The sequence below is a fragment of the Onychomys torridus genome, chromosome 2 (genome assembly GCF_903995425.1).
Source record: "Onychomys torridus chromosome 2, mOncTor1.1, whole genome shotgun sequence".
Taxonomy (NCBI): Eukaryota; Metazoa; Chordata; class Mammalia; order Rodentia; family Cricetidae; genus Onychomys; species Onychomys torridus.
This window is the reverse complement of record NC_050444.1, coordinates 151,650,869-151,670,121: the sequence shown is the minus strand read 5'-3', so window position 1 is coordinate 151,670,121 and position 19,253 is coordinate 151,650,869. Positions and strand designations below refer to the sequence as shown.

General features: G+C 41.7%; 1 protein-coding gene across 15 annotated transcripts in view; it reads right to left on the bottom strand.

Annotated features, from left to right (window-relative positions):
* Nucleotides 1-19,253, bottom strand: part of Eif4g3 (eukaryotic translation initiation factor 4 gamma 3) — a 231,757-nt gene that overhangs the window by 67,113 nt on the left and 145,391 nt on the right. The gene's annotated exons all lie outside the window — the stretch shown is intronic.

Below are 19,253 nucleotides of genomic sequence, written 5' to 3'. Positions count from 1 at the left end.
AGTTCAATTCATAGGTCCCATAAGACGGAAGGAAAAAGCATACATTCCCACAAGCTGTCCTCTGACAGCCATACAAAGTGTTGTACATGTGTGCAGACTGACAGAAACACACACAATAAATAAAATGTTAAAAAGACAGTAAAAAGGAGGAACAGATTAAAATGTTTGACTAGTCTATAAAAGTCCCTATCAATATGTAGTTAACAGGTTTAAACCTTCACATCCAGGACAGAGCACAGCAGAGATTTTATGAGCCACTGTTCGTGGCAGACCCTAGAATCTGGAGCATTCCCTATGTCAGTATCATCAATTTACAGGTGATAGTGTCCTTACTCCTTTCTACAGAACCCATGCTATATCTACATCCCTGGGATGAATTTTATCAGCACCGTAACTCAGAGTCAACAAGTCGTCTCAACAGCTTTGTCTCCCTGTCACAATTGGACTTCTCACACAGGTACCAGGCTCTAGTAACTGCCTGCTTGTCATAAAGACCTGAACTGTGCTTTGCACTCAAATAGAAGCTACTAACAGCTGGTCACCAAAATTACCACAATTTAGGACGAACTAGGCTGGTACCTGACAAGATGGCTGAAAGTAGGAAGAAATACCGTTTAGGGGGATGGTAAACAGTGGCTGAGGTAGTAGAACTTCAAGTTTAAGACCAGCATGGATACGGAGTTGAAAGCCATGGTGGGCTATATAGAAAACACTTGCTGAAAGAAGCCAACGCTGCGTCCGATACTATCATGATGGCAGTCACAGCTCCAATCTAACAGCAAAAATACAATTATGCCAGAGTCATACCTTTCAACTAATTATTTATTTACTCAGTTAGCTGATTCCAGCATGGCTCACGGAGGTCAGAGGACAAGGAGTTGCCCTTGCCTTTCAGCACCCGGACTAGAGAGGAAGCAAGGTTGTAGGGTCAGGGCTATGGGGTCTTAGGTTCTGAGGTCTCTCTCATGAGCTGTGTCTGTGGTGCTCAATCCAGGACTAAAGTTTAACAATACACTGTTTCTGTTGTTTTTTGGTATTTGTGTAAATTCTTTGGACTGTGGAGAGATTTCACTCTCTTGTCACAATCTAGTAATGAGGACGAAGAGAGCGGCTATCAGTTGAGAGCCTTAATTACAGAAGGGTTCCCCTATCCTTCCCTTCTGTCCTCCAGCTTGAAGACCGGTGTGTCCAGAGTACAGGGCTCAAGTGACACAAACCCGAGTAAGCATTTCACCTGCTGAGGAGGGCAAGCAAGCACACTGTCCCAGGTGTACACATCAACAGAGTAGAATGTTCCAGCAATGGAATTCTCAGAGAGTTCCCACCCTAGACACCTGCTCTCAGCCCTTCTCATCCATCCCTTTCGCTTTGCAGCTGTTTCCTCTTAGTCTCTGCCCTTCAGTCAGCACTAAATCCAAGTCCTCACCTTCCCAAGCTCTGGGCCGCTACCAGGTTTCTTTAGGGAGTGTAATCTAGTTTGTCCCCCCAACCCCCTGCCCCCATCTTGACAGGTTTGTTTGATTGTTACAGAAATTCCTAAGGAAATCTGGGGGAAAAAATGTAGATTTCTCTTGGAAACAAGGATAATCTGGGTAAGAGAAGAGAAATACTCCAGTGGAGACTACAGGGCATGGTGGCGTATGTCTCTGATACCAGTACTCGGGAGGCAGAGACAGGTGGATCTTCTAAGTTTCAGGCTAGCCCGGTCTACATAGTGATTTCCAGGACAGCCAGGGCTACAAAGTGAGACCTTATCTACCAAACCAAACCACCCTACCACACACATGAGTGCATCAAACTGCCAAGAATCTCAGCGATGAGGCAGAGGCATGACCACTGATGGGAAAGAGAAGCACTCAGGACTCTGCACCCTGCGCCTAGCCGCTGAGGCTCCCGTGAGGTTGGTAAACTGCTCCTTGGTTTTCAAGGCTGAGCATCGGAAACAAAATAGTAAGTATAATACAACCAAAGATTCAGCCTTAGGTTCTACCCAAAACAGATGTCTAGACACAACTGGGAGTTTTCATTTCTTACTGGAACGTTACTGATCAGCAAGGCTAATCAATGAGCAACATCTAGGTGAACTCTATTGATGCTTTCAATAACTGCCTTAGGGTTTTTTCCTATTTTTAAACATTTTGCTTCTTATTTTATCTTAATTTCCCCCTTTTTTGAATTTAACTTACTTTTAAGTTTCTGAAGGTGGATGCTAAGGCCAACACAATGAAGATATTTTTCTTTCACGATATATTCAAATAGTGGTTTAAATTTCCATCTAGCCGGGTGGTAGAGGCAGCTCACGTCTTTAAGCCCAACACTTGGAAGGCAGAGGCAATCGGATCTTAGATTTTGAGGCCAGCCTGGTTGACAGAGTGAATTCCAGGACCGCAAAGGCTATACAGAGAAATCCTTTCTTGAAAAACTAACCCAAACCAAACAAAGAAACTTCCATCTAAAAATCAATACTGTCGTATGCTATTCAGGATCCCATCACTCAAAATGCTCATCTTTGCCTTACAAGCCTATGAACAGCAAAGTGTCCTTGTAGATGTGGTAAAATTAAGCATCATTAGATGGACAGGAATCCATTAGACACGAAGTAACCAAACCTCCTTTTTAAGTAACGGAGGCAGGAGGATTGAGGGACATGGGAGTAGGGGGAATGCCCAGCAAGGAGCAGTGGTTGAGAAAGCAAAGGACAGGCTCCCCAATGGAAGCCCCAGAAATGCAGGCCTCTCGGAACCTCCAGTACATCCCATTGTGGATCACTGGCCTACAAAACTGGAAGATAATTAATACACACTGTTTGACACTAAATTTCCAAAAGCTACCGTAAAACAGCATCAGAAACCTTGCTATGCTGGCTTCTCATTCTGCTACAGATAAAAATGTTTTGCATTTCCCTTTGGCTTTTCCTCTGACCTTCCAGAAAGTAAGGCACCTGGTTTCTAAGTGCTACCAAGACTTGCCCAAGGGATTTTCTCAATGATTTCTGAATTGAATTGCATCACTACAAGAGAAAATACCTGCTCTGACTTGAAGTTTGAGGAACAGAAGAAACTGACTGTGCACGTAGGTCAAAGGACAGCTTGTGGCAGCTGGTTCTCTCTCCATGACATGGGTCCTTGGAGGGAAGCAGGTTATCAGGCTTGGTGACACACACCTTTACCTACTGAGCCATCTTATTGGCCCAACTAGAACACTTTATTTAGACTTTAAATGTGCACTTGAATGCATACTACACGTTCAAGGGTTTCACAAGAGGATTTTTCAAATCTGTCAGTTAATTGAAGTTGACAGAGTAACCTGTTCATTTGTCTACATGGTTACTGCCTGTTTGTTGGCTGGTCTTATCAAGTCTGTGCATTCCACTCCTGCCAACTCCTGGTCTCCACTGTCTGGACATATCAAACAGTGACAGTAACAATGACATGGTCAAGGTCTACTAGCTCTACCAGAATGGAAGCTATAAGTAAACTTGACCTTTTTCTATTCATCTTGAGTTATGTCTTCTCAACTGCCTTATTGGTAAATTCTACCAAATATCTGAGGAAAAAACAGTATGTAGTTCTAATTCATTCTGTGAGGTCATTTATGTATTTATAATATACATATTAGCAAACCACACTGGAATGAATCCAGATGCAAGAATAAAAACCAAATAGAAGCAATTCGCCAAGTTTAGCAGGTGGAAATTCAACAATATTTACATCCAACAGGCTGAAAAAATAGCCCAGTAGCTGGATGCTCTTGCCACACACACCTCCTAATCTCAATGTACTGCCCAGAATCTGTGGTGGAAGGAGAGAAACAACTCATGTCACAGATGCACCATGGCACACATGGGCCCATACTCTGACACACAAACATACATGCAAACACAATAATAACATATGAAAAATTTATATTTATATCATGATCAAATTTTATCTCAGGAAAGCAATTTGGTTCCATACCTATTAATACAAAGAAAAAGTAAACTGTAAACAGAAGGTTCTCTCCCGAATAATGACTCAGAGGTTTAATATTACATATGAATGCTTAGCTGATGGCTCAGGCTTAGTACTAGCTAGCTCTTACATTTAAATAAATTCATATTTCTTATCTATGCTTTGCCATGTGGTTTGTGGCTTGTTGCACCTCATTTTCTACATGTCTTGTTTCCTCGGCAGCTGGCTGGCATCTTCTCAACCGCACATCTCCGCTTGGCTTTCCCGCCTAGCCTTATTCTGTCTGGCTATAGGCCCAAACAACTTTATTATCAATCAATGAAAGAAACACATTCACAGCATTCAGAAGGATACCCCCACAGGATTTCCACCCTCTGTCTAATCAAAAAGGAAGGTTTAAACTTTAACGTGGTAAAATTATATTCAACAAAAAAGCAAGCTCTAAGAACATTTCAATGGATGCAAGAGGAGCACTGAACCGATTCTACTTATATGCCCAAAATAATCTCTTAGCAGCAAGAAAACTCGCCAGCTCACTGGGTAAGTAAGTGATGGTAAGTGACCTTGTGCTTTCTCCCTGCACAGGAAGAGAACATGGATATCTGTTTTCATGCTATTTAACACCAGACTAGAGCTTCCACTGTTTTAACAAATAAATGAGAAATACCAAATCTAGTTATAACCGTTTGAGAAAACATAAAACTGGTAAGAGGGAGGTGAAGAGATGGCTCAGGACCTAAGATTAATCCTGGGAACTCATTTAAAAATGGATGGAAGCCAGGCACATTGGCACATGGTTTTAATCCCAGCACCCAGCATCCAAGAGGCAGAGATAGCCGGTCTACATGGAGAGTTCCAGGACAGTCAGAGCTACAAAGTTGGCTCAATCTCTCAGCTCATTTAAAAGAAAAAGAAAAAAAAAAAAAAAAAAAAGGACTCCACAAAGTTGTCATCTGATCTTTACAAGTGTGTCATTAATGGTGCATGTGCACACATACATGACTGATATATATGTGCAGATACACAATTAAGAATAAAAAAACTCCTCAGGTGGTGGTGGCACAGCCAGGTGGATCTCTGTGAGTTAGAGGCCAGCCTGGTCTACAGATCGAGATTCAGGACAGGCACCAAAACTACACAGAGAAACCCTGTCTCCAAAAAGAAAAGAACAATTATCAAGTGAGAATTATATTTACAATGTCCAGCGCATTTGTATTTGGCAATTTCGGAGAAAATACTTGAGTGATTTATCCTATTTTGGAAGTTTTGTACCTAATTTACTTTCTGTCATACCTAAGGAAAACTATAACTATCTAGTCTTCAATTCCATCAAAGATCCGAGGAGGATTATAATATTACCTGAGGAAACAGGAAGTGCAGTGCAAGCCACTTCCAAAATGAAAGAGACATCTGGCTGCCTGGAAGTCACCCTAACTTCCTCTGCAACATTTAGAGCATCTGTCTTTGACCTGCAGGCTTGTAATATCTGACAGACTTTTCTGTGTAACAGGAATTTTTAAGGAATGTCCTACCCTATCTTGGCAGTTTGTTGCCTGGTGTCTAGCTTTACCACACAGAAAGCAAGCTCCAATAATTGTTAATATTGTTTACAGCTTTATTACATTAGAGTGAAAGTCATTCCTTTTTATTTAGACAAAAAGAGAAATGTTGTGGAATAGTCCTTTACACTGTGTGAAGATAATTCATTGTGATTGGTTTAATAAAAAGCTAAACAGCTGCTGGGTGGCGGCAGTGGCACACACCTTTAATCCCAGCACTTGGGAGGCAGAGGCAGGCGGATCTCTGTGAGTTCAAGGCCAGCCTGGTCTACAGAGTGAGTTCCAGGACAGCCAGGACTGTTATATAGAGAAACCGTGTAGAAAGGGGGGAAAAATGGGGGCAAAAATCTAGATGGCTAATAGCCAGGCAGGATTTGGGAGCAGAGAGAAGGTTGGGAAGAAGGGCAGAGGCACAAGGAGTTGTCAGCCAGATGCAGAAAGCAACATGGAAAAAGTAAAGGTAATAAACCATGAGGCAAAAAGTAAATTAATAGGAGTGGGTTAATTTAAGTTGTAAGAGCTAGTCAGAAACAAGCCTAAGCTATCAACTGAGTTTTCACAGTAAGAAATCTCTGCATGGTTATTTGTGAGCTGGCAGGTGGGACAGAAAAAGTCTGCCTCCAAGTATCAGGCAAAGGCATCCAAATTCAAACTCCCAAGGGTCCAGGCACTTAACCTGCACATACCAATATTCATACAGGCAGGAACGTGCAGGGTCATACACACACACACATCTCTAAAAATATGCATATAGCAAAGAGTAGAAGACTTACATATTATATTTTAATACATTGCTGAGACAGAGACTTACATTAAGTGGCAAGATACACTATACTGAAGAAGCAGCAGCAGCCTCAATATTACCCAGATGTCAGTTATGTTTCAATTGAATGCAAATCGACAAGGGCTCATCTTATTGTTATTTTACCAGGTAGGTTCCTGCTATGTAATCTAGAGTGACCTGGAACTCTTTGTAACCTAGCAGGGGGATTTTGTTATGTTAAAGACTTAGAAGAGCCCTCCCCCCAAAAAAAAACCAAAACAAAAATGAACAAACAAATAAACCAAAACAATCAACCCTCTAATCCCATAGTGAACAAGAACGGAATCAGGAACTGATGTGAAGACTTAGCACAGACCCTTAATAATCATGCCAGCGCAGGGCCTGTGTGAATAAAGGTTACTTTCAGTAAAGTACAGAGGCACATGTATGTCATCACTATAATCTTGGAACTCATGAGGCTGAGACAGGGGAATTTTGGTGAGCTGAAGGCCAAATAGGACTACATAGTGAGTCCCAGCAAGAATGGGCTACAGTGCTAGGTCAATGAGGAAAAGAAATTAGAAAATCCTGAAACATACACACTATGTGGTAAATCTCTTCAGGAATTTAATTGCTAATCCACATAACATCATGGATAAGTTTCAGAATTAAAATTGTTATAGAGCTGAAACTGCACATTAGTTCATAGTGGGAGAAAGTGGTGTCTGTGGTTAGGATGAGGGTAAAACAAAGGAAGCAGGGATTTATGAATAGTAAAGAAAAAGCTTTTTTAGGGGGTAGGGAGGTGTTTCAAGATAGGATTTCTCTGTATAGCCCTGGCTGTCCTTGAACTCACAGAGATCTGCCTGCCTTGCCTCCTGAATGTTGGGATCAAATGCATGTGCCAACAACACCCACCTTAAAGGAACATTTTTTTTAATTATTTATTATGTATACAGAAGAGGGCACCAGATCTCATTACAGATAGCCGTGAGCCACCATGTGGTTGCTGGTAACTGAACTCAGGACCTCTGGAAGAGCAGTGGGGGCTCTTTAACTCTGAGCCATCTCTCCAGCCCTGGAACATTTTTATTTATGCTTGTGCGTGTATGCACATGTGTGCATAGTACAGAATAGGTGGGTGGACTCCTTGGAGCTGGGGATGCAGGCATCTGTGGGATACCTGGCTTGTTTGGGATCCTAACTTGAGTATTCTAGAAGGGCAGCAAACACTCTTACCTACTGAACCATTTCTCCAACCCCAAGAAAAATTTTTCAGGTAAAAATATGGCCATGATCTTGATGGTAGACTGCTTATATAACAAGAGTAAATAGTTGTGAAAATTAGTGAAATATGTGCAACAGTTGTATGTTACCACATATCATAATTACATCTCCACTGCAGTGTTCAAGGGTTTGAGTGATTAATAAAACATTGCACCTATGCAATCTAACAGGAAGCTCACACACAATGGGTACTTTATGAAATACTAGCATGTACACAGCATTTCCCTTTATGAAAAGAAAAAGAGTCAGTGGGTTCCAGGACACCCCGGTCCTATTTCTTCAGATTTCTGTTGCTTTAAAACTTTTGCTTTAAGCCATGCAGCGGTGGTGCACGCCTTTAATCCCAGCACTTGGGAGGCAGAGCCAGGCAGATCTCTGTGAGTTTGAAGCCAGCCTGGGCTATCAAGTGAGTTCCAGGAAAGGCACAAAACTACACAGAGAAACCCTGTCTCAAAATACCCAAAAAAAAAACCCAAAAAACAAAAAACAAAAAACAAAACAAAAAAAAACCCCCACAAACCCAAAACAAAACAAAAACAAAAAAAACCAACAAAAAACTTTTGTTTTAAATGACAAAAGTATCAACTAGAACAAATAACTTTAACTGTAACACCTATCTCAACTAACTAGTCCCCACCCCCCCCCCCCAATGACTATGAAAGCTTCCTTCTCAATGCATTTAAGAAAACTCACCCTGAGGCTGGAGATACCTGCATAAACCTGCAAAGAGGAACCTGGATCCCAGCAACCACATATCAGGCCGGTACCCCCAAAATACCTGCAGCTCCAGCACTGAGTGATTTGACGCCCTCTTCGGGCCTCTGCACATTCAAATAAATACAACTATACAGATTAACTTACATCAGCTGTGCGACATTCCAGATGCTGAATACACCACTCTTTTTTCAAGACCCTTGAAGTTTTGATGCTTTTCTTGCTACAAAGCCATACACACATGCACACACACACTCCATTGTTACTTTTACTCCTGAAATGTACCCAACAAGATTAAACACATCTTTCTCCTTATTTATGTTTATTTATATTTTGTTTATTTAATATATTGTCACATGTGTTTCCCCAAAAGTTCAGTTTATATTCTAGCTCACATAATGACTTTCATATTTCTGCTATTCTCACAGGTATTTAATAATGTGCTTCTTAAATTATTGACTAAGAACAGTATTAGAAAGTGAGAGCGCGGGCGCATGGTAATCTCAGCACTTCGGAGGCAAAGGAAGCTGGGTGTGTGAGTTGGAGGCGAGTAGAAGGTCCAGGATAGCCAGAGCTACAGAGATACCCTGTCTGGAGGGGGAAAAAAATAGAGGGAGATAATCTTTTCCTATGTTTACAACTACTTTTTTTTTCCTGTAAATTTACTAGTTATATCACATATGGAATATATAAACTAGCTATATCTCATGGAATATGTAATTCATTTATTTCCCTTAAGGAGTATGTTAATTTACTATTTATATCCCCTATGAAATCTTGCCTTAGTTTACTTTTCTCTTCCACTGGCAACTGTTCTGTATAGGTAACTAATCTTTATTTCTTGACTCCTGATGTCCATTTTGCCAGGACAAAATACACAATTCTACTAACTGTGACTTTATTCGGAGTTTTCTCCAATGAATATGTGCTGCCCTTGAAAAATATGCCAATAGGGAAATAACAAAGAACAAGCGCTTCCATTCTACACACAGCAGAGACAACTGGGGGAGACACAGCATCTAGTTAGGGGTGGCCATGACATGTGTAACTAACTATAGCTCTTAGAAGGCAGAGAACAAGTCCGAGACCAACTCAGGCTACACAGAGATCCTGCTCCTGAACAAAAGCAGCCCAGCACCCAGAGGAGCTGCTCTTTTGTTCTAGTTAGCGAGTCTGAGGTCACAAAGAATACTGGAAACAAGACAAACCTTCCTTGGAGAAGCCCATCAGAAGGGTCATTCTGTTGGTCACCAGGAGAATGGGAATGCTATGGTGTACTCAGATGGACTTCAGCTAGCCTTCTGGAGATAACTGTCATGACACAAAATTGAAAATGGGAACATCTGACTGACACAATTTTGACCAATTGTATAAAATTTTAGTAAAATAGTAAAATACTTGAAAAATTCCTATGAAATTTCAAGTGGACACTTGAATATAAAAAAAAATTATTTACTAGCTGATGGTGTACAGTTAATTCCAGCACTAGGGAGGCAGAAACAGGCGGATCTCTGAGTTAGAGGCCAACCTGGACCACCATGCATACACAGAGAAACCCTGTCTTGAGAAACAAAACAAAAAACCACCAACCAACTAAACAAAAAAAACTAGCCATTTACATACTGGGTTCTAGGCCACTCAGAGCTACATGAGAGAGCCTGGCTCAGAAAAGGAAAAAAAAAAAAATTTCCCCTAATTTTTGTTAGTGAATGAATAGACAGCTTACTCCATTTTGGGGGGAGGGGAGATTTAGGTGCACAGAAAAAAAACAAAACAAAAAAAATCCCAACTACATCAGGGTGGGGGAAGTAGGTGTGTCCCACAGAAAGCAACAAATGTGGGTTACCAGAGGCTTGTCCACAGAGAAACTTGGTACCTATTTCCAAGAACAGAAAGGGTCTTTTTGTTTGTTTGTTTTTTTCTGAGATAAGCTTTCTATGTGTAGCTTTAGAGCCTGTCCTAGAATTTGTTCTGTAGACCAGGCTGGCCTCGAACTCAGAGATCCAACTAATGCAGTCTTCACAAATTTTCTCTCAATTACAAACTGTACACATCTGCACACAAAATTTTGTGGTTCTGTTTTTTGCATGTCTATGTGAGTTCTGGGGATCAAATTCAGATCTCCAGGCTTGCATTGCAAGCCTTTTTACCCAATGAGGCATCTCACTTGGCTTTGCACAATTATTTTTCTTGAATTAAACTATTTTGTAGTGAGAACTGAATTAGAATCCTGAGCAAAATGAGCATTTCCCAGTATACATATTCAGTTCTTACAGCACAAACCATGGGACTCTCAATTTTCTCCGTTTCATCTCTCCTTTGACCAAAACAAGGTCTCAGGGTTGCTTTTGTTTCCATTCAGCCTCAAAGCCCTGACCTGCACATAAAGACTTGATGACAGATAGGTGTGTTTTGTGTCAGGGTCTCTTACTCGTTTTCTGGGGGTTCTGCTTTGGAATCCATGAATCTATGTCACCAAGAGCTCCCATCGTGCACTGCCACACCAGCTACATTAACATCCATTTGAAATAGCCTGCCTTCCTGCTCTTCCTGGAAACAGGCCTTCTGGATCATCCAATGTGTGTGGCTGTTCTATGCAACAGATGTGGTGATGGAGATTTGTACAATTTGTATTTGAAAGATAATTTGTGAAGACTGCATTAGACAATTTAAAATTAGTCCATACAAAGTCCCTAATGATTTATTTATAAAGAGAAAACAAATTTATAAAGAACAATCTAATTTTCCTCTGAACAAGAATTTGTTTTGTGTAGGACAATTTATTTATAAAGCAAATATAGAGGCCAAAAGGCTAATGTAATTTTGACACAGAACTAGCAGGTAGAAGGCTCATATTATGAGACTGTACAGAATATAGGAACTGGAGATCGGACGCCACTGGCACATAATCGGAAAACAAAACAGGAGTACAGCGGAGCTGTCTCCTGAGCACTGAACTGCTGCCCCTGCTCACACAGCCTCTTTACAGAAGCTGATCTCAGTCCCTCAGTGAGCCCAAAGCACAGCTGCTGGGCTCCAAGCCACGATGAGGTCACAGGACTGCCATCATGGGCAGACTAGTCACCTGTCATCAAACTGGACTCCAGTGTGAGCAGCTGGTTCTAGAGTCCTGTGTATTTAGCTGATTACTGCTGTATCTCAAGAGTCTCTTGTCGCATTGCTCTATGGCCTGCAGCCTGCAATAGGAACAACAGAAGGAACTCACACAGGCTCCTGGGCCTCACTGGCTTCAGCCCATCCGTCTATGTGTCTGGCAACTTCCTGAGGCTGTTGTCCCAGTGCCTTTTGCCTACATGGCCGAGACTGGTATTAACTCTTGTTTCACAGAGTGTTCTCTCCGTCCATGATGCTGGCATCTGTTTGGTGACAGAACTGACAGTACCAAGAGTATAATGGTTTGATCAAAAAGCCAATGTCCTTATTCAACTCTGTCCTCTGAATTAGCCACACATTTACAGTGTGTAATCCCAAAGTCTCTCGGCCTACATTCTTACCAGGCACCGAGTTCTACTTCCCATCTCAGGACTGTTTTAAATAACAGCTTAAGTTGACAGACTCCAGTAGTTTTTGTTGTTGTTGTTGTTTTGTTTTTGGTTTGTCGAGACAGGTTTCTCTGTGTAGTTTTGGTGCCTGTCCTGGATCTTGCTCTGTAGCCCAGGCTGGCCTTGAATTCACAGAGACCCACCTGGCTCTGCCTCCCAGAGTGCTGGGATTAAAGGCGTGCACCACCCGGTTCCAGTAGTCTTAAACAGTTATTAAAGGGATTAATTCTGAAATGAATTCACTTGTCTTTAAGACCCTTCACATCAGCTGAAAATTTAGCTCTAGTGTGCCAAAATGTTCACAGCACTTCATTGTGGTTTTGCTTTTCCACACCAAGACTCGCATGCAAGTTAAGAGTGTTATATGAGTTGAAGCATTTTTTGAAAAAGGTTTATCTTACTGATCACATCTAATACAGTACCGAGCCGATAGCAGATGCTTAAGATCCAGTAAAGAATAAATGACCAACAATCAAAAGCACATCTAAGGGCAGGAGCTGGTTGAGTCTTTGTGTTACAGAGCTAGAAGTTGTTGAGTGAGAGAACTTTCCTACACAGAGAACAAACAGCCCAGGAAGTAAAAGACAGAGAGGGAATTAAAGCACAGGTTTTCACTAAAGAACCCGCCGTTGCCACACAATTCACAAATTGTTCCTGTGCATTCTCTGAATTCCAGCTCCACTTCCATCCTGCTTTCTTCATCTCTGTTACTTGTAGAAGGTGGGATATGGAACTCAGCAAAGGAGAACAGTGTGAGGAATAGGTTTTGTCTGTTAGCCTATTGCATGGATGCCAAGTCATTAAGCAAATGAACTGGTAACTTGACTCAAAGTAGGTTTGCTCCAGAACACTCAGCAAAGAGCAGCCAATTGGGCAATTCTGTCATTCGTGAGAACACAGATCACAGCAGCGGGACCATTAGCATTTGTAAAAGTCTACATATTATTACAGCTCTTCACACACCTTCCAAGGCTTGTTTGCATTTAATAAGTACTTTTGTGCTCCTTTTATCAAAATTGACTGCAGTTTAAGGTAAATCTAGGACAGAAACAGATATATAGATCACGACAGCACCAACTTAGAACTCAGAGGAGAGACTCAAAGACAAAGAGTTAGCTTTACTTCCATAATGCTCTTCATCTCTGAATGAGATGGTCACCACGAAAATGCAAAGCGAGAAGAGAAAAGCGTCCCGATTGTTCTTCTGGGTCCACACCTGGGGCCTACAACGTGCAAGTTGCTGAGACCTTAAGGAAAACCTCACAAGCCTGACACATCCCAGTGGAGGCCACCACTCCCGCGGCTCTTCACAGAGAACCACTCAGAGGAAAGAGACTTCAGTCTCTTCTGCAGTTCAAAGGTCAGAAGATTAATGTGAAGTGCAAATGCAAATCATCTGAGCAAATGAAATGAGGTTATTACTCAACTTAACCCTATATATTCTACAAAGTGACATGAGCGAGGATTTAATAATGATCATAGTTAGTCCACCAGGATTCTTGGCATTTAGTGACAGTATAAAATTTGAGTATTTTTTCCTCCTTTGTCCTAAATTATGGGTAAGAAGAGGCAACCAAAAAGGGAGTATAACTTATTTAAACATAAATACAGGAGCTGGAGGCATGAGTCAGTAGGAGAGCACACGCCTGCACGGATTCCAGGTCCGACCCCAACACCTAATAAACAAGAACACACTCATCAACAGTTGTCAGAGGCCTGTACTCTATTGCCAGACCTGTAGAGAACATTACCACCACTTACTGCAACCGGAGCTGCTCAAATGATTCTTGAAACCAATAGTATTAAATTATGAATCTAAGAAAATACACATTTTCTGTAATCTACTTGTATGAAAATTTGACCTGAGGGGCCAGTGATGGGGCGCAGCAGGTGAAACTGTTTGCTGTGGAGGCCTGCGGACTTGAGTTTGATACCCTGAAGCCTCAGTGGGAGGAGATAACCAACTCCTGACGTCTCTCCTACTCACTCTCGTCTCTTCTCCCTCCCCACACAAATAAAATTAAATATTTAAATAAAATTAAATATAAATAAAATAGAATATAAACAAATAAAATATAAATAAATAAAATTATATGTAAATAAAATTTGTATCTATATAAAACTAAGCACTTCAAAACAATTATACAAAATAATTGGGTGGAGGGTAGGCAACCTGTTAACTAACATGCATGAGGCTCTGGCTTCAACACTCAGTGTTCCCCATGCCCACTCACCCTCCCAAAAACACCTTGGTCATACACAAGAGAAATTTCTGAGGAATATTTACATTCTTCCCATTCATAATGGTTAAGAATAAGTGATGAAATCGTGAATAAAGACTGTCAGAATAATCTATAGTTTCTCCCCTTATGTATCTCACAAACCGTTCTAATACTGTTCAAAAGTTCAATGTTGAAGCTAATGAAAACATGGCAGTTCTGGAATAGCCTGCTGTCCTGTCACAGCAGAGACAATGGCTTTGAGGCAGTCTTGTTTGTCTCCAAAAACACTGAGCACCACTGCACAAGTAATGAGCCCGCTGTTTTCATTGCCTCAGTATGTTAAGTACTAGGTGCTGCATGCATCACACAAGGGCTGAGAATCAATGGGAAACTGGGTAAGCAGGATCGGCACAGTTCCTGCTTTTGAAAATCCATTCTGACTTAGTGTAAAACCTTTTAACTCCCGGCAACATCTGTCTATCCCAACTGTTTTTTGTTTGGCTGTTTGTTTTAGGACAATGGTCTCAATACGTAGCCCTAGCTGTCCTGGAACTCACTAGGCTGGCCTCAAACTCAGAAATCTACCTGCCTCTGCCTGCAAAAGAATTCAAAATAACCAAAAATTAAATGTTTTATTAGCATAAGCTAGATGTATATGAGCATTTTATGGAATTTCATAGTGGACATTATGTACTGCCATCACATTCCCACCCTTTCACTGTCCACTAACCTCTTATCCTTTCTTAGACCTTTGTAACCCCCACTAACCCCTAGAAATTTAAAACGTTGATGACAGAAGCCTAGGATTACCACGCAGGCTATGTGATTTGAGGAAGCCACACACACACTCAGTTTTGTAAGAAGCAGGCTAGGGCGGTGAATGTGAAGTCTGATTCTGCCACTCTCTAACCAAGAGACCCTTCACCAAGGCTCATTTTCTCTGTGGTAGAAGGTTGTTGTGAGGGTTGATGAAGTCAATACCAGTGTCTGATAAACAGCAAGCATTTATTCAATGATAGCTATTGTAACTTAAAGTATTTTTTTTCCTGCAACAAACAGGATTAGTTATCGGTCATCAGATATTCTAAAACATAAAATACTGGCATGGTGGCAAATGCTTATAATACCATCACTACAGAGGTTGAGGCAGGAGGATAATGAATTTGAGGTCAATGTGGGCTACACAGGGAGTTCAAGGCTACCTTAAGAATGGGCAGTGAGACCCTGTCTCAAAAGTAGTCTATTTATCAACAACAAAGCCATTAGCTTAAAGAAATAAAAAAAGCAAGGGTTGGTGGCACGTGCCTGCAATCTTTGTACTAGGCAGGCGGAGGCAGGAAGAGCACCCTGTCTCAAGGACCCAAATAAACAAAAACCCTAAAACAAAGACAAGAGCTTTCTAAGAGTAAAGAGAAGAGCTGTAGAGCTGATCTCTCCACATACCAGTTTCACAGTGAAACAATGGGGTTTCGGGTGCTTGTGTCAAGGATTTATCACAACAGAAAACTTTGTGAACATGTCATACATACAAAACTAAATTTGGAACAAGTTAATGTGGTGAAGGCTGAAAGATAACATCAAGGCAACCAAAGGAATTAACTCTGATCAAATGGGTACAAAGACTGGCAAAATCAAAACTAGAGAAAACAATGGCAGAGAATGTTAAGGTCAGCCCGAGAGCATAGATATTATCTCTAGATTCCTTTAAAAGTCTTGGATGTATACCCAGAAGCAACATTTTATATGGAAGCCTTTTCAGGGAAATGTGTATTGAAAATAAAATTCTTTGTAAGCCCTCTGCATGCTAAATGACACACTCTCTGTGGCCACTCTCCACTTTTAATGGACTGAGAAGATCCATTAAAAGGGGTGGAGACTCCCATCCATAGTCCTAGGCAGGAAGATTTGTGTGAATTAGAGGCTAGCCTGAGCTACACAACGGTTTCCACAATAGCCTGGAATATAGTTTAAGACGACTCAAACATACACACTCAAGTATCTGTAAAAACTGTCCAAGAAAAGATGTATTGTCTCTATGAGACTATCCTTCACTATTTCTTGTTTTCTTTGGGCAGGTTCTTGCTGTTCTTGCTACACAGCCCAGGCTGGGATCTGACTTACAACCACCTCCTTGCATTGGCCTCCTGACTGCTGGCCTTACAAGCATGCACCACCACATCAGCTTCTTTTAACCATTATACAGATTTAAAGGACATGAAGTAACATTGAATTTTCTCTCACAATTCCTATTCTTGACCAAGAATTTAAGTCACAACAGTGGGCTGATGCAGCCCAGGAAGAGCCAAGGGGGAACTGAGCCACTAGATGAATGCCCAGGATGTCACTGCAGTGACTGAGCCGCTAGATGAATGCCCAGGAAGAGCCAAGGGGGAACTGAGCCACTAGATGAATGCCCAGGATCTCACTGCAGTGACTGCTGGAGCAGCAATAGAGCAGACATTTTTAAGCTGTGATACAGACACAAACGAGGCAGAGAAGCCTTCGCTCATCTCTAAGGACCACTCAGCCTAAGTCTGGAAAAGCGTGTTTAAAGGCATTGCTTTAAAAACTGATGAGTGCTGTGGGCAGCGATGGGGACAGTGTAAATCCCTGTTCCCAAGGCTTTAGGACACAGGACTCTGGAAGAAAACCGGGGAAGGTATGCAGCAGTGCAGAGTCTGGGCCTGTGCCTTAGCCGGCGGCAATGAAATCTTGCAGTGACATTAACTTTTGAGGAAGTCAAGGTCACAATAGGGACGGAATCCCCAAGGCTGTGGCTGACCTTCACTAGTCAAACTGACTGACTTTATTTCCCGGAGTGTGCATTATGTTTTCTCACAGCTGAAATGAAGGGAGTATTACTGAATCATCTGTTCTGCATCACAATATTCTCCTTGTATGCAAATCTACATCAAAAAAGAGCACAAACCACAACTTATTACTGTCTTCCAAACACACACTATTTTTCCTCTGAGGAAACAGCCTTTCACTTTCCAGGGTACGGAAATCCAGAAACCCAACACCTCTCTCCACTGAACAGGAGGTTGAAGTTCCTGGAAACTGATCACAGGCACTGTTGCCACAGCCACCCTTTCGGCAACGTTGGGGATGGTGTGTGTTCACTACAAGCGGTGTACACTTTTATACCAGGAGTTGTAGAATCTCTGTAGGGACCTAGACCGGAGAGTCACACATACAAACCCAGACCCCAAGGTGACTGACAGCCTCAGGTAACTAGCAGCTCCTACCACACAAAGAGCAAAGCAGGGGAGAGCGGCTGGCTCCCTTTCCATCAGGACTCAAGGAAGGCTTCACACTACCGAGTCCAAATTTAGTTAAGGACAGCCAACCCATGCTTTGTTACCTAGGACATGTGACATCAACACAAGTGTGTCACATGGACTTACCGTCAATCTACAACCAGAAAAATTTACCTGAAAATTAATTTACAAATTTATAAAAAAAAAAAAAAAGAGAAATCGCACTATGAGCAAAAGTTAAAGGGTAACTAAGTATAAAACTTCAAATAATTGTTTGATCAAAGTCAGTATTGTTTTAAAAGTGTAAATCGTGTGTACTGCTGGTATTCGACAAAACCAACTCCTGGGTAAAAACAGAATGTGGTTCTTTTTTTCCCCTCAGTTTGGAAGCCCATTTTCACTATCAAATACACCTATGTCTGCCAGGTGTATGTGTACATGCCTACAATTCTAGCATGTGGGAGGTGGAGGCAGGAAGATCAAGAGTTCAAAGTAATCTTCAGTTACACAGTGAGTTTGAGGCCAGTTTGGGCTTTGTAAGACACAGTCTCAAAAAGCCAGAAACCATCATAAAGATTCCCAAGACCACAAAGGAATACCCCATTGGCAAAGGGTCTGGTGATCAAGTTAAAGCAGCATAAAAAATCTTGAACACGGGTCTGAGTCTACAAAGACAGACAGACAGACAGACGGATGGACACACACACACACACACACACACACACACACACACACACGGACACACACGGACACACACGGACACACACACACAAATTCTCATCTTACATGGACTGAGTCCTTCTTTAACCACAATTATGCACAACGGCAGCATCCTGATACACCCAGGACCCCCACCTGGAACAGTGCAATGAAGTGCTTTCCGGAAGAAGTAAGTACAAGTTCTGTGTGCCACGACCACTTTACCAAATTTATCTACTAAACAATCAGGAAAAACCAAGGGGCATCTGATTTCAACACTGCAAAATGCTGACAACTGAAGGAGGTACCTATCAAGCTCAGGGCACACTCATTTGTCTATGTGAACCCAATTCACAAAGGAAAGTGGCTCACCTGCTGAGTGCACAGAGCACAAACCACACAGCACCGAGCAGTGCTGCAGAGAGTAAGTCAGCGTTTATAGATTCTGGGCTGCTCACTGCAGAGGCAGATGGTTAAGCGCCAGGAAAACTTTGGTGTTGGATAAAAAAAAAATTCAGGCTGGAGAAATGACTCAGCAGTTAAGAGCACTGGCTGCTCTTGCAGAGGACCCGGGGTTCAATTTCCTAGCACATAGCAGCTCACAACCATCTGTAACCCCAGTTCCAGAGGATCTGACACCATCTTCTCATCATAGGTATGCATGTGGTACACATACATACATGTAGGCAAATATTCATACACATAAAGCAATCTATACATTTTTTAATTGATAAAAATCAAAATCCAATCATCACATCTAGGTGATACTACATTAAAAAACATTAAAATTGAAGCCGGATGGCGGTGGTGCACGCATTTAATCCCAGCACTTGAGAGGCAGAGCCAGGTGGATCTCTATGAGTTCAAGGCCAGACTGGTCTACAGAGCAAGATCCAGGACAGGCACCAAAACTACACAAAGAAACCTAGTCTCAAGACAAACAAACAACCCCCCCCCAAAAAAAAAAACAACTTGAGGGGGCTGGAGAGATGGCTCAGTGGTTAAGAGCACTTGACTGCTCTTTCTAGAGGTGCTGAGTTAAAGCAACCACATGGTGGCTCACAACCATCTGTAATGGGATCAGATTCCTCCTGGTGTGCATGAAGATAGAGCACTCATATACATGAATAAATATGAAAACAAAACAACTTGAGTTGGGGAAAACTAAGTTTCAGAATAAAAATGACTATATAAAAACTTAAAAGGAAAAAAAACTTTTTTCCTTTCAGCCTTATC